The 13018-nt window shown below is 37.8% G+C and overlaps 1 protein-coding gene and 1 pseudogene across 1 annotated transcript in view; one reads left to right on the forward strand and one right to left on the reverse strand.

Moving 5' to 3' along the window:
• Positions 1–13018, reverse strand: part of CNTN6 (contactin 6) — a 290327-nt gene that overhangs the window by 256116 nt on the left and 21193 nt on the right.
• LOC112857753 (small ribosomal subunit protein uS2B pseudogene) lies at positions 3706–4618 on the forward strand (annotated as a pseudogene).

Below are 13018 nucleotides of genomic sequence, written 5' to 3' on the forward strand. Positions count from 1 at the left end.
CTCCTATAATTCTAGAGTTTTTGGTATGTAGCTAATGGTATAAAGAAACTTAGAATTTTGAAAAATGCTAAGAAACACAGAAGCAAACTAAATGAAAACTACAATCCCCAAAAGGCAGAACACACGTAGCACACCATAATAACATGGTGTTGGCTTCTGTCTTAAATATTTCTCCTAAGATGACACTATGTGAGGGTGTTGGGACTGGTCAAGTAACCATTAGGATATATTTTCAGCACTCTGATTAGATTAAGTGAAAAAGTAGCCTTTGATTTACAGAAATTCACATCACATTCAACTCCTACTTGAAACACTTCTGGTCCTTAGAGCAACACTGGAACTTGATGCATCGTGCTGACACTATGACTTATTTTTTAATATTTGTAAAGGGCAATAAGTGAGAATGAGTTCTTATATCATTTTACAAGCTGGATGGCTGGTTAGTAGTCATTTTTATTCTGACCTGGCTTGAACTCGCACAATACTCACATCGCCCCTGGCATTTGACTGTGTGCAGATTACATTTTGTTTCTCTCTCCAGAAATTGGACACTGCCTGGGAAATCAGAAATTTCCTAGAAAGCCATATTGCACGCCTATTGATTTAAGAGGCTGACATGAGCTACTTCCTTGTATCCCAAATTCCATTTTCAAACTTTGCTTATATATGTGATAATTTATTCAAGAGCAAGTTCTAAATATTAGTGCTCTGAAACTCTGGGTCTGTGTCTCAATCTTTGAATAGACACTGGATCAACCATTTGATAATTAAAAAAAATCAGATATATTAATAACTAATTATGGGTGAGGCAGAGTAGCAAAAATTTACATAACTAAAATTAAAATATTTTAATTGGTTATTTATATTTTAGAGACACATCTGAGGTGTTACACACTTAAAACACTAACTTACATTTCTTAATTCCCGTCTTTCCTAATGTTGCAGGTAAAGGAAAATGAATTTGGGATTATTTGTTTGTTTGTTTGTTTGTTTTTTTGCTTATTGAGAGACAGAGAGAGTGAGGGCCAGAGAGACAGAGACAGGAAGAGAGACAGAAGCAGGGCTCACCCAAAGTGGGGCTCATGTTGACCCAAAGCAAGGCTCATGCTCACCAGATGTGGGGCTCAAACTCACAAATCATGAGATCATGACCTGAGCTGAAGTCAGATGCTTACCTAACTGAGCCATCCATGGCCCCTCATTCATTTATTCTTGTAACACACACACACACACACACACACACACACACACACACACACACACCACAACAAAAGAAAACAAAAAAACCCCACAGCAAACAGTATTGGGTATGATTCTCCAAGACTTTAAAGAAATTTACATGTCATTTTAATAAACTCTGACAAATGCAGTGACATAAACCGGGCTGGTATTTGGTAAAAATGCTGTGAAAGTACCTTTCTTCATCTAAGGGGAATCAGAAAAACATCCTGGAGGAAGTAACTGAGATGTGAAGAATGAGCGGAAGGGAAACCTAGTGATGGTGTTGGGGAGTGAGAAGGAGAATAATGTTCTGATCAGAGGGAAATATATGTGTAGAAGATGAAAGTAAAAGATAACTTGGCTGATAGAACAAACTAAGTGAGGTTCACTATGGCTAGAGCATGAAAGAAGAGGGTAGGAGAAGGGTGAGATGTTTTGAGGCAACAGAAGAGATGAAGATCATGTAACAACCTAGAAAGAGAATGGCCGTACTCACTGGAGGAAGGCTAGCAGCATTGTCATAATTAAGAGTTTATCGACCTGAAAAATAATGATAACTTGTTATGGCTAATCCAGAGTTGTGTGGAGGAAAAAGAACTGTCCTGCCCATTTTAGACTGTGTAGCAACACTCTGGCATCCACACACCAGAGGCCAGAAGCACATTTCTCCAGTTATCATAATCAATATCTTGACATTGCCAAATCTAAGGGACAAAATCACCACTGGTCCAAAAGCACATTAAGAGGATTATACAACATGATCAACTGAGATTTATTCCAGGAATGCAAAGATGGTTCAACATAAGAAAATCAGTGAAATACACCACAGAGACTTAAAGAATAAAAACCATGATTATTTTAATTGGTGCATGAAAAAGGATTTGACAAGGGGTGTCTGGGTGGCTCAGCTGATAAAGCACATGGCTCTTGATTTCAGATCAGGTCATGATCTCACGGTTCCTGGGATCAAGCCCCATGCCTAGCTACGCACTGACAGTGCAGAGCCTGCTTGGGATTCCCTCTTTCTTTCTCTCTCTCTCTCTCTCCCTCTCTCTCTCTCTCTCTTTCTCTCTCTCTCTCTCAAAATAAATAAACATTTTTTAAAAGGATATGACAAAATCTAACACCCATTCATGATAAAAACATTCAGAAAACTAGGAATTTTTCTTTTTAATTTTCTCAAGATGATAAAAAGAATTTAAGAAAAACCTACAGCTAATATTATACTTAATAGTGAAAGACTGAAAATGTTCCAACAGGATCAGAAATAAGACATGCATGTCTTCCTTCACAATTGCTATTCAATATTGTACTGGAAAGTTCTTTAGGTAAGAAAACAAAAGAAACAAATCCAGGAGAAAAACAAAACCATCCCTTTTGCAGATGGCATGATCTTATATTAAGAAACAAAACAGATGAACACAGCCAAAAGGGAGAAAAGGAGAGAGGGAAGCAAACCATAAAAGACTCTTAACTAGAGAGAACAAAATGAGGGTTGTTCGAGGGCAGGTAAGCAGGGGATGGGCTAAAAGGGATAGGCATTAAGGAAAGCACTTGTGACGAGCACTGAGTGTTAAATTTAAGTGATGAATCACTCAATTCTATTTCTGAAATCAATATTACTTTATATGTTAACTAACTGAAATTTAAATAAAAACTTGAAACAATAAATATTTTAAAAGTTAAACAAAGAAAATCCCAAAAAATCTTCAAAAAAGCTAATAAACAAATTCAGCCAAGTTTCAGGGTACAAGATCAATACATAAAAAATATGTAGTGTCCTATGCACCAATGAACAATCTAAGATGTAAATTAAGAAAACTATTCCATTTACAACATCATTCACAAGAAGAAAATACCCGTGAATAAATGTAACCAAATAGGCACAAGACTTGTACACAGAGAACTAAAAAAAAACTGCCAAAATATATTAAAGAAAACCTAAATAAAAAAATTCCCACGTTCATGGATGGGAAAACTTAATATTGTTAATTTGTCAATGTCAACTACTTAATGTGATCTATGGATTCAAAGCAATACTTATCAAAATTCTAATGGCGTCTTTTGTAGCAGTGGGGATTTTCATACATTGCTGATAGAAATGGAAAATGTAAAAACTACTTTGGAAAATGTTTCTTAAGTTAAAAATGCATATAATCCTTTAATTACAGTCTTAGGTATTATCAAAGGCAAATGAAAATATTTATCTACGGAAATAATTTCTCAAAAAAGTTAATAGCAACTTTATTCATAGTAGCTCTAAACTGGAAGCAACCCAGATATCTATCAGTAGGTGAAAGGGTAAACAACTAATAGTATATTCACATAATGGAATACTGCTGAGCAATAAAAAGGAACAAAGATAGTAATACAGGCAATTACTTAAAGGAATCTCAAAAATATTATGCTAAGCTTTTTCCACACTACGCAGAAAGGGGTCCATATGGTGTTGCTCTGAGTTCCTATTGTAGTTTAAAGGGATACTTTCATAGTGTCTGGTGCCCTTGATGTCCTGCAAGTGAAGGAAGACAATGTCCTCAAATTCCTTGCAGCAGGAATCCACTTAGGTGGCACCAACCTTGACTTCCAAATGGAACAGTACATCTACGAAAGTAAATGTGACGGTATGTACATCATAAATCTGAAGAGAACCCGGGAGAAGCTTCTGCTGGCAGCTCAGGCCACTGTTGCCATTGAAAACCTGGCTGATGTCAGCATCACATCATCCAGGAATAGTGGCCAGCTAGCTGTGCTGGAGTGAGCTGCTGCCACTGGAGCTTACCTGTTGCTGGCTGCTTCACTCCTGGAGCCTTTACTAACCAGTTCTAGGCAGCCTTCTGGGAGCCGAGACTTCTGGTGGTTACTGATCCTAGGGCTGACCACCAGCCTCTCTTATGTTAATCTGCCTAAAATTTCTCTGCATAACACAGATTTTTCCTTTGGGCTATGTGGACACTGCCATCCCTTGCAACAACAAGGGAGCTCACTCAGTGGGTCTGATGTGGTGGATGGTGGCCCGTGAAGTTCTGCACAAGTGTGGCACCATTTCCCGTGAACACCCATGGGAGGTCCTGTCTGATCTCGACTTCTACAGAAATCCAGAAGAGATGGAAAAGGAAAAGCAGGCTGTGCTGATAAGGCTGTGACCAAGGAGGGATTTCAGGGAAAAGGGACTGCTCTAGTTCCCAAGTTCATTGCTGCTCAACCTAAAGCCCCAGACTGGTCTGAAGGCGTGCATATGCCCTCTGTGCCTATTCAGCAGTTCCACACCGAAGAATGACCCACAGCTCCCACTGCTCAGGCCACCGAATGGGTAGGAACAACCACTGACTGGTCTTGCACTGCTTTTCCACAAAGAGCAAAGGCAAACCAAATGGAAATCGTTTCCGAAAGTTGAAAAAAAAATATGCTGAGCTAAATGTCAAGCATAAAAGAGTACCATACTATACAAAGCTCTAGAGTCCGAAAACATAACAAAACAAAACAAACAAAACTAATCTACAGTAATCAAAGTCTGATAAGTGGTTTTGGGTATGAGATGTGGTAGAATTAATTCTGGAAAAAAAAAATCAAGAAAGAACTTTGGTCCATGATAGAAATAATCAATATCCTGATGGAGGCAGATAGTTACAGGGGCATATACATTTTTCAAACTCAAATTTAAAATATGTATGTACATTGTATGTGAATTATACCTCAATAAAGTTGATGAAAAGCATATTCTGGAGAGAAGATGGAGTGAAAGAAATGTACAAATGAAGGGTAAGAAGATAAAGAGAAAATATATTTATCTAATGCTTGACTTTTGTGTGTTTATGTACATTAGCAATTCTCTTTTAGGCATATTGTTGGCTTTTTTCTTTTTCTTTTTCTTTTTTTTTTTTTTTTGTTTGCTATTAGTCTAATTTACTCTGTTCTATTCACACTCCCTTTCAATGTTCCTCAGCACCTAGTAATGACACCTCAGTTTAGCCATTTGTCAGAACTTTTAAGAAATAATAAAAATACCTAAATATGTATAATTGCAATCATGGAGTTTTTAACTTGAAAGTGTTCTAAGAGTTGAGCTGCACCAAGTAGGCATTCTCCTTGGATTTTTCAATTTCCTATCTCTCTTGCACACAAATGCGCATGCGTACACACACACACACACACACACACACACACACACACTTTTCTAATGTTAATATTTCTCTTTCTCTATGTGACTAGACATTAATGTCCTAAGGGCTAAAATCAGACCATCAACGGATACATAAAATGACAGTCATGTTATGATCTACATCTACACACTTAGAACTGAAATCATCACTTTACTAACAGCTTAGCTTAAAAATGTGTATTACAATGATGTGGAAGAGGGAATCTGAAAGAGCCTGTTACACACTCTCCAACAGCCCCCTCTTTCACTTCTGCCACACTGACTTCTTTTCAAAATCATTCCCTAAGTGGGTGGAAACATTTGAAATGGATCAGTGAATTTTACCCTTTATGTATGATCCTATAAAACAGTAGCCACTCACCATTCTCACCTTATAAATTTATGGATCAGAGATTACATTTGTAAATAAAAGAAAACAGGGAAAGAGAAATGACATTTTCTACAGAGGAATTGGAAAGCAGCCATCTTATTAACACGAAGGTCGTCGGTCTGGCAGAAAACCTTAATAACACAAATGCTAAACGTAACTCTCAGATGTCTCTTGGAGTTGCCAAAATCATTTCCATTAAATTATGAATTAGAGAGACCTGACTGTATGAAAGACAAAGTGGCCAGTACTTGAACTGAGGAAAACAACATGAATTGGATTGGTTTGGGAAATAAATAAATATTCAGCCTTTCAGCAATTATGCTACCTATATTGACCACCTGTCCACCAACCATAACCTCAAAAAGAGAACAGAATAATAAATGAGAAAGAGTTGGAAAAATTAATGACAAGAAGTCATTTATCTACAGGGCTTATTTTCTGCATTTGTGAAAGCAAGACTTTACGGTCCCTGATCTCCTGGTTTTGGTCTTGGTTGTCCTGACACCCAATTTTTGACCACACCTGATTTTTCTTCACTGAAACCTCTATCAAATAAATATTGAATTATCTCAAGAATAGCCTGCTGAATACATTCTTTAAAACGTTTACTTATTTTTAGGAGGGAATTTTATTTCAAATGAAACTACATTTTCTCCATTCTTCTTCTTTTTTATTGACATGACTATTCCATTAATCATACAAGTCAAGTATTTCAGAGTAACTCAAAGCCCCAAGCTTTCCCTCCCATACCCACAAATTTAGTTAGCTATTAAGTCTTCTAGATTTAACTTCTATTCTACCAAAGTCTTATTTTGACCCTTAGAATCACGTCTAAGTTGAGAACTGAGGTGCAAAAGACTTCCTTCATATTCTGGCATTTAACAATAAAGATAATAATAATGGATTAATAATTAGTATTTAGCAAACATTACTATGTGCCTGGAGCAGTGTCAATAATTAGCTATGCCACATATGGATTATATCACTTAATCCTCCTGAAAACATGGGATATACATTTGTTTATATTGGCTTTTCTCAACCACAGACTCTGACACTAGGACTTGCTTATCTGGGATGTGATTATAGGAAGCACAGGTGAGATTCTGGGAAATGCAAGACAGAGACTGAAGAAAACCTCATAACATGTCACACTGTTTCTCTGCAGACACTGTAAGGAACCACACAGTGTGCACTTCAGTATTGTTCCATGAAGGGATGGAAAAGGTGGCGTATTATTGACCTATTCCTTTACTTCATCTGAGAATATTAAATCCCTGGCACTTCTGGTCATCACTTCCAGTTTGCCTTCTGTGTTGAAGAGCAAACTCCTGGAGGCTCTCAGACAAGGAAGCAGGGATAACACAGGAACTTGAAGAAGGAAAGCTTTGGTTTCTCCAATGGGATCTGTGGGTGACCTTAGAGGCATACTGACAGGACATGGATTAGTCTCCTACAGTACTAATTAATGTCCCAAAGTTCCTAATGTGGAAATCAATACAGCACCTTAGACAGGCTAACTAACTTGGCCAAGGACACAATGCAAGGTGTGTAGCCATAGTACAACAACAGGAAGTAGAGTCCAGAGCCTGAAACTTTGACGATTGGGCCACATTGCACCTCCGCCTCTTAACTGTCAGCCATATTGCAGTTCCACGGACAGACTTGTTATTTCTGATCTTTGCTTTTAATCGTCCTTATCTCTCTGGCTACTATGTTCTTCTGTCCTTGCTAATCTTGTAAACACCAAATAGTATTCCAAACCTCGATCAGAAATCCTTTCTTTTTATTTTTAAAATTTATTTATATCCTTATCCAAGTAACACACACAGATATAAGAAGCCAAAAGTGCTAGAAGTCTGAGCATAATAACAACAATAAGGAACACAGATCTCCCTCGTCTGTACAAGTATCTACTTTCACTCTTAAAACTCTTTCCACAGGAATTTACCTATCTTTAAATAATATGCATGTTATGACAACAACTTGATTCCTAAGACAGCATCCTCCATTGACCTACAGTTATGACAGGTGACAATACGACTCTCCTACATCCCTATTGCCCACCCCCTCATCCCACCACCAAGGCTCCCAAGCATAATCCTATCTGTTTTTCTTTAACTCCATATTCAGTGTTCAAGTGGTTATGACTACGCAAATACTGTCTACAGCAGATCCAAATAACATGATCACATTTTCTTCTTTTTTTTTGTTTTTTTTTTAACAATTCTCTGTTTCTTTAAGACTTAATAATTTCTTCACAGCTTTATTTCCTTTGATGTCTTCACATGTATGAATGAATCTTCCTTGCTTTTCAAGAGGTCTGTAAAACCCTTTCGCTACAATATCTTCCTGGTGCATCCCGTCAAATAATCAGTCCACTCTGTTCACTTCCCTGGAGCTATTCCTTTGAAGTCCTTCATACGTTGCTCCAAGATGCATTTGCTCTTCTCCAGGCTTGTGGAAGTGCTGTTATTCATCTCTCTTATTGGTTCTCCTGTTTCTTAGGCTCCATGACTTTGACTTCCTTTGTTTATTCCTATTTGGAGCATTGCATCCAAGGTCTGATTACAGGGAGTAAATTTCAAATTAGAGTATGGAAAAGTGTTCATTTTACCTTCTTACTTATTTATTTTTATTAAAAAAAATTTTTAATGTTTACTCATTTCTGAGAGACATAGAGAGACAGAGCGTGAATGGGGGAAGGGCAGAGAAGGAGGGAGACACAGAATCCGAAGCAGGATCCAGGTTCAGAGCTGTCAGCACAGAGCCCGACATGGGGTTCAAACTCAGGAACTGTGAAATCATGACCTGAGCTGAAATCGGACCCCCAACCAAGCAAGCCACCCAGGCGCCCCAATGCATTTTACCATCTTATTTGCTTAGGATATTCATTCTATTCCTATTGTGCCAAGAATTGGCTCTGCATTCATTGTGTTGGATATGGGAGTCCTTTGAATCCTAAGACCTATACTTTTTTTTACAATTGGGCTATTTTTGTCATGATATGTTTTATATTCTTTCCCCCTCTACTTTTTTTCTTTTATCTTGTCTATGTTTTAGAAATTCCCAAGGATGTTGAACTTCATACATTAATTATTTAACTTTCTTATTTATTGCACTCTTACCAACTTATTTTTATTTCTAGTTTCCTTTCTGGACAATTCCCTCAACTTTAATATTACAAGTCTGTGCTGAATGTAGTTTTGTGTTGTTGTCATTTTTGTTATTTAGCTATCATAATTTAAACTTCAAAAACTTATTTGTAATTCTTGTATTGTTGGTGTCTTTTTATTTAACTTCCTTTCTTTGGATGAAAAAGCTTTTATCATCTTTGATTTTTTAAAAATTTAAAAATTTATTTGTTTTTGAGAGAGAGAGAACATGAGTAGGGGAGGGGCACAGATAGAGGGAGACACAGAATCTGAAGCAGGCTACAAGCTCTGAGCTGTCAGCTTAGAGCCTGATGTGGGGCTCAACCCATGAACCATGAGATCACGACCTGAGATGAACTCAGACTGCTAATGAGTATGGCCACCCAGGCGTCCCGCTTTTATCATCTTTATTAAGAAATTGGTGATATTTTTGAAGTTTGGTTATTTTTTTCCTTATAATGCCATTTTAATAGTTATTATTTAGTTGTAGGCCTTACCCTCTTACACTGAGAGGGCTTCCTCAAACGTCTAGTAATCCTAACTGTTCATTCATATATCTGTATTTGTGGATGTGGTTTATTGGCTTGTGGTCTTAATTCTTAGATTTTTCAACTTTATCCATTCTTTACTGAAAAATTCCTAAACATGAGTATTTCTGACTCTATAATTGGAGTCTTTCAATTTCTCTGCAGAAGGATCAACTAAACGCTCAGTTTTCTCTCTGTAATCTCATGCTATTTCATTTTCTAAGACTGGAAGTTTACAACCTCTCTAGCTCAGTTCCTCTGCAAATATTCCTCCAATTTCCCATGGGCTGTGTGTGTGTGTGTGTGTGTGTGTGTGTGTGTGTGAGAGAGAGAGAGAGAGAGAGAGAGAGAGAGACAGACAGACAGACAGAGAGGAGACAGAGAGAGAGCGCGACAGACAGTCCACTGACAGGAAAAGGTGACTACCTGGGAGCCCACGTTGAAGACTTTCAAATAAGCCTTGATTTTCAGTCTCAACATTCCTGCTACTACCAACTTTCATGCTCCAAGGTGGCTTCCGTTCCTGATCCTTTTAGGAGAATCTGCAATATCATTCACTCACCTCTTGCAGCTTTCTTTCTGTCAAAGCACTTCGCTGTGACTTTTTTCATCTTTGTATTTCTTTTCACTATGTAGCCTCCTGCTTTGTGTTCGTGTATTTTTGAGTTACACCAGACTCTGTTTCATTAACAATGGAATTTTTGTTTCTGCCACTTGTCTTCCCAGCTTTTGTGAGTCTTTTTAAGGAGCACAGAGGGTGAGAAATCTTTTTCCTGAACACCTTGAGATTAAAAAACTTTTTCACCAAGTCGTCTTTCTTGGCCATCAATAGCAATTATTCTTTACCTCTTCTGAGCTAACATTTTACTATGTCTACATTTATGTTCTTTTATTGATTACATTTATCATGACTCTTTACAGATCTCTGTATTTCTGTTGACCTATGAAACAGGAAAGTTTTCTTTTCTTAAATTTATAGCCACATAATTTCACATAGGAGCTAGCACATAGAAGGTGCTTAATAACCACTGGCCACATTAAATTAATAATGGAGAAAGTAAGAGGATATCATTACTTCTTTTCATCTCTCCCTTCCTGCAACACACAGAAACTCAGCTTTCAACATCCCCAAGGTTTGATTCATCCGGTGAATAAAGTCACAGCTAATAACAAACTGCATTCAAGTTATGTGACGGCTAGATAGGAAAGAGGCTCACACTGGTGAATACAAATACAGAACTCTTCAATTAATGCTATCACTCACCCTGCCATTGCAATCATCCCTCTTTGCAGTTTACTTATACCCTCCTGTCCTGCCAGAGTCTGTGACTAGAATGGTGAATATGCATACGCCCACACAGAACTGAAGAGTCTATTCTTTAGTACATGGATCGCAGGCCACCACCTTCTTGAACTCTTACCAAGTTTTCCACCTGGAAACCATCTCTTTCTCGGTTGAATTCTGTAATATTTCTGATATCATACTCGCTGGCTGTGAGCATTCAAATATCGAATGAATGGGCAAATAAATAAACGGTGACTCTACATCAGGAGAAGCTTGTTCGAGCTGTGTGCCCATACCACCTAGAGATATCCTAGAAAGATGATTCTCCTAGTGAATTGTGGAAGTGGGGATTTTTGACTAGTTTGTTTTAGTAACATACCAGTAGGTGTAATTACTCATGAATTGCTGTGTGCAACCTAAGACAATAGGTAACTTAATAGACACCTCCAGCTAAAACTACAGTACTATCTAGGATTAACCAGCTGACAAAGGAGAGTTGTCACTGCATCCTAACCACCTGGGCCAAACCTCTAGGACAATCAGGGCATCAAAGACTCAGTAGTCTCATTGTGCCAGAGTTAGTGAATTTATTTACTGAATTTGATTACTGCACCCTGCAAATATTTTTAATTATCTCTTAATTTAATCCCTTAAGATTTTTTAATGTTATTATCTTTCTCCAGAAATCAAGCCCTTTTCCTAGAATTTACAATGAAGTTGTACACATATTGAGCAATCTATTTTATTGCATTAATTACTCCCAGGCTCACATTTTTCATATGATAATTTGTTATTTACTTATCTTCTCAACCAATAATTAGACCATAAACTGAATAAGTCATGATTCTGGAAAAATATACATATGCCTCTCATTCGTTCAGCAGGAGGGTACAAAAATATGGCATTTTTCCCCATTAAGAAGAACCTAATTTGAATAATATCAATATTTGTGCATGCATCTGGCTACTAGTTAATCCAAAGTAATCTAACCCTCTATTTATTATTCTAAACAGCCCTTGCCTCTTTAGAAGTTAAAAGTGATATAGTACTTGCAGCCCTATGCTTCCCTTCCAACCTCATCTCCTACCATTCACTTGAACTCGGTTTTCTTGTCAGGAACCCCAAGAGATATCAGAGCCTGAGGAAAGGCACTTTGACTTTCATCTTCACAACCCAGTACCAAAAGTACTGCCAGAGAACTAATAAGTATTTAATAAGTGATAGTGTAATTACTGAATGCTCCATTATAACTGCACTGATTATTTTATAAATGCTACACATTTTGACCTTCATCATTCATTTATCTCTTCTTCTAAAAAATAATTTAATGTTTATTTATTTTTGAGAGAGAGAGAGAGAGAGAGAGAGAGAGAGAGAGAGAGAGAGCGCACAAGCAGGGGAGGGGCAGAGACAGAGGGAGACACAGAATCTGAAGCAGGCTCCAGGCTCTGAGCGGTCAGCACCAAGCCTGACCCGGGGCTCAGACTCACAAACTGAGATCATGACCCGTGTCGAAGTCGGATACATAACCAACTGAGCCACCCAGGCACCCCTCATTACCTCTTTTTATGGTTGCTCTTCTACCCAGTGAAATTCCCTCCTGTTTTTTTCAATGCTACAGCCATCCTAAATCTGTATGTGACCTGCTTGGAAGGAGCTGGTCCTTCTGACACTTAACACCACACTCTTCCATAAACCTTTGTGTCTGTTTTCCCTATTTTACTGTGGGCTCCTTGAGAAAGGTATTTCTAAGTACCTGAGAAATTATAGGTGCTTTAAGTTTTGAGTGAACTGATCCCTAAATTTCGAACACGGGCTTCCCTGAGGCACTGGGACAATGCAGTGTACAGGTTCTACCACTCTTTTCTGATCATGCTGCTCTTAGTGTCTCAGTAATTTTCTTCTGGCATCCTTAGGCCAAAATAAATACCTAACACCTCCATTTATAAAGTAGTTTAGTTCAAACAATTTATGTTCTAACAACTTAGGGGGCTGTTCAAAAATCATAATGTGTGTATTTTGGAAGAAAAATAATACTTTTATTCCACTGACAAATAACCACTTTTACCTATGGTAAGTGTGCTCCTGTTAGGCAGAACACAACTTCGCATACCTTGGGATAAGAGTGTCCTGCCTTATTTCCTGTTCCATATTGACTGTCATGCAGTATATGCTTCGTACCAAAGCAACTGCTGGAGACCCCGCTTCAACAAACATATGATATTGAAAGGAAAGTAGACAATATAGTGCTGAAACAAACCTCAGAGTAGTAGTTCATGCAGTAACTGACAGAAATTGAGT

This window comes from Puma concolor, chromosome A2, assembly GCF_028749965.1.
Source record: "Puma concolor isolate L17-30 chromosome A2, mPumCon1.1.hap2, whole genome shotgun sequence".
In the NCBI taxonomy this organism is placed as follows: domain Eukaryota; kingdom Metazoa; phylum Chordata; class Mammalia; order Carnivora; family Felidae; genus Puma; species Puma concolor.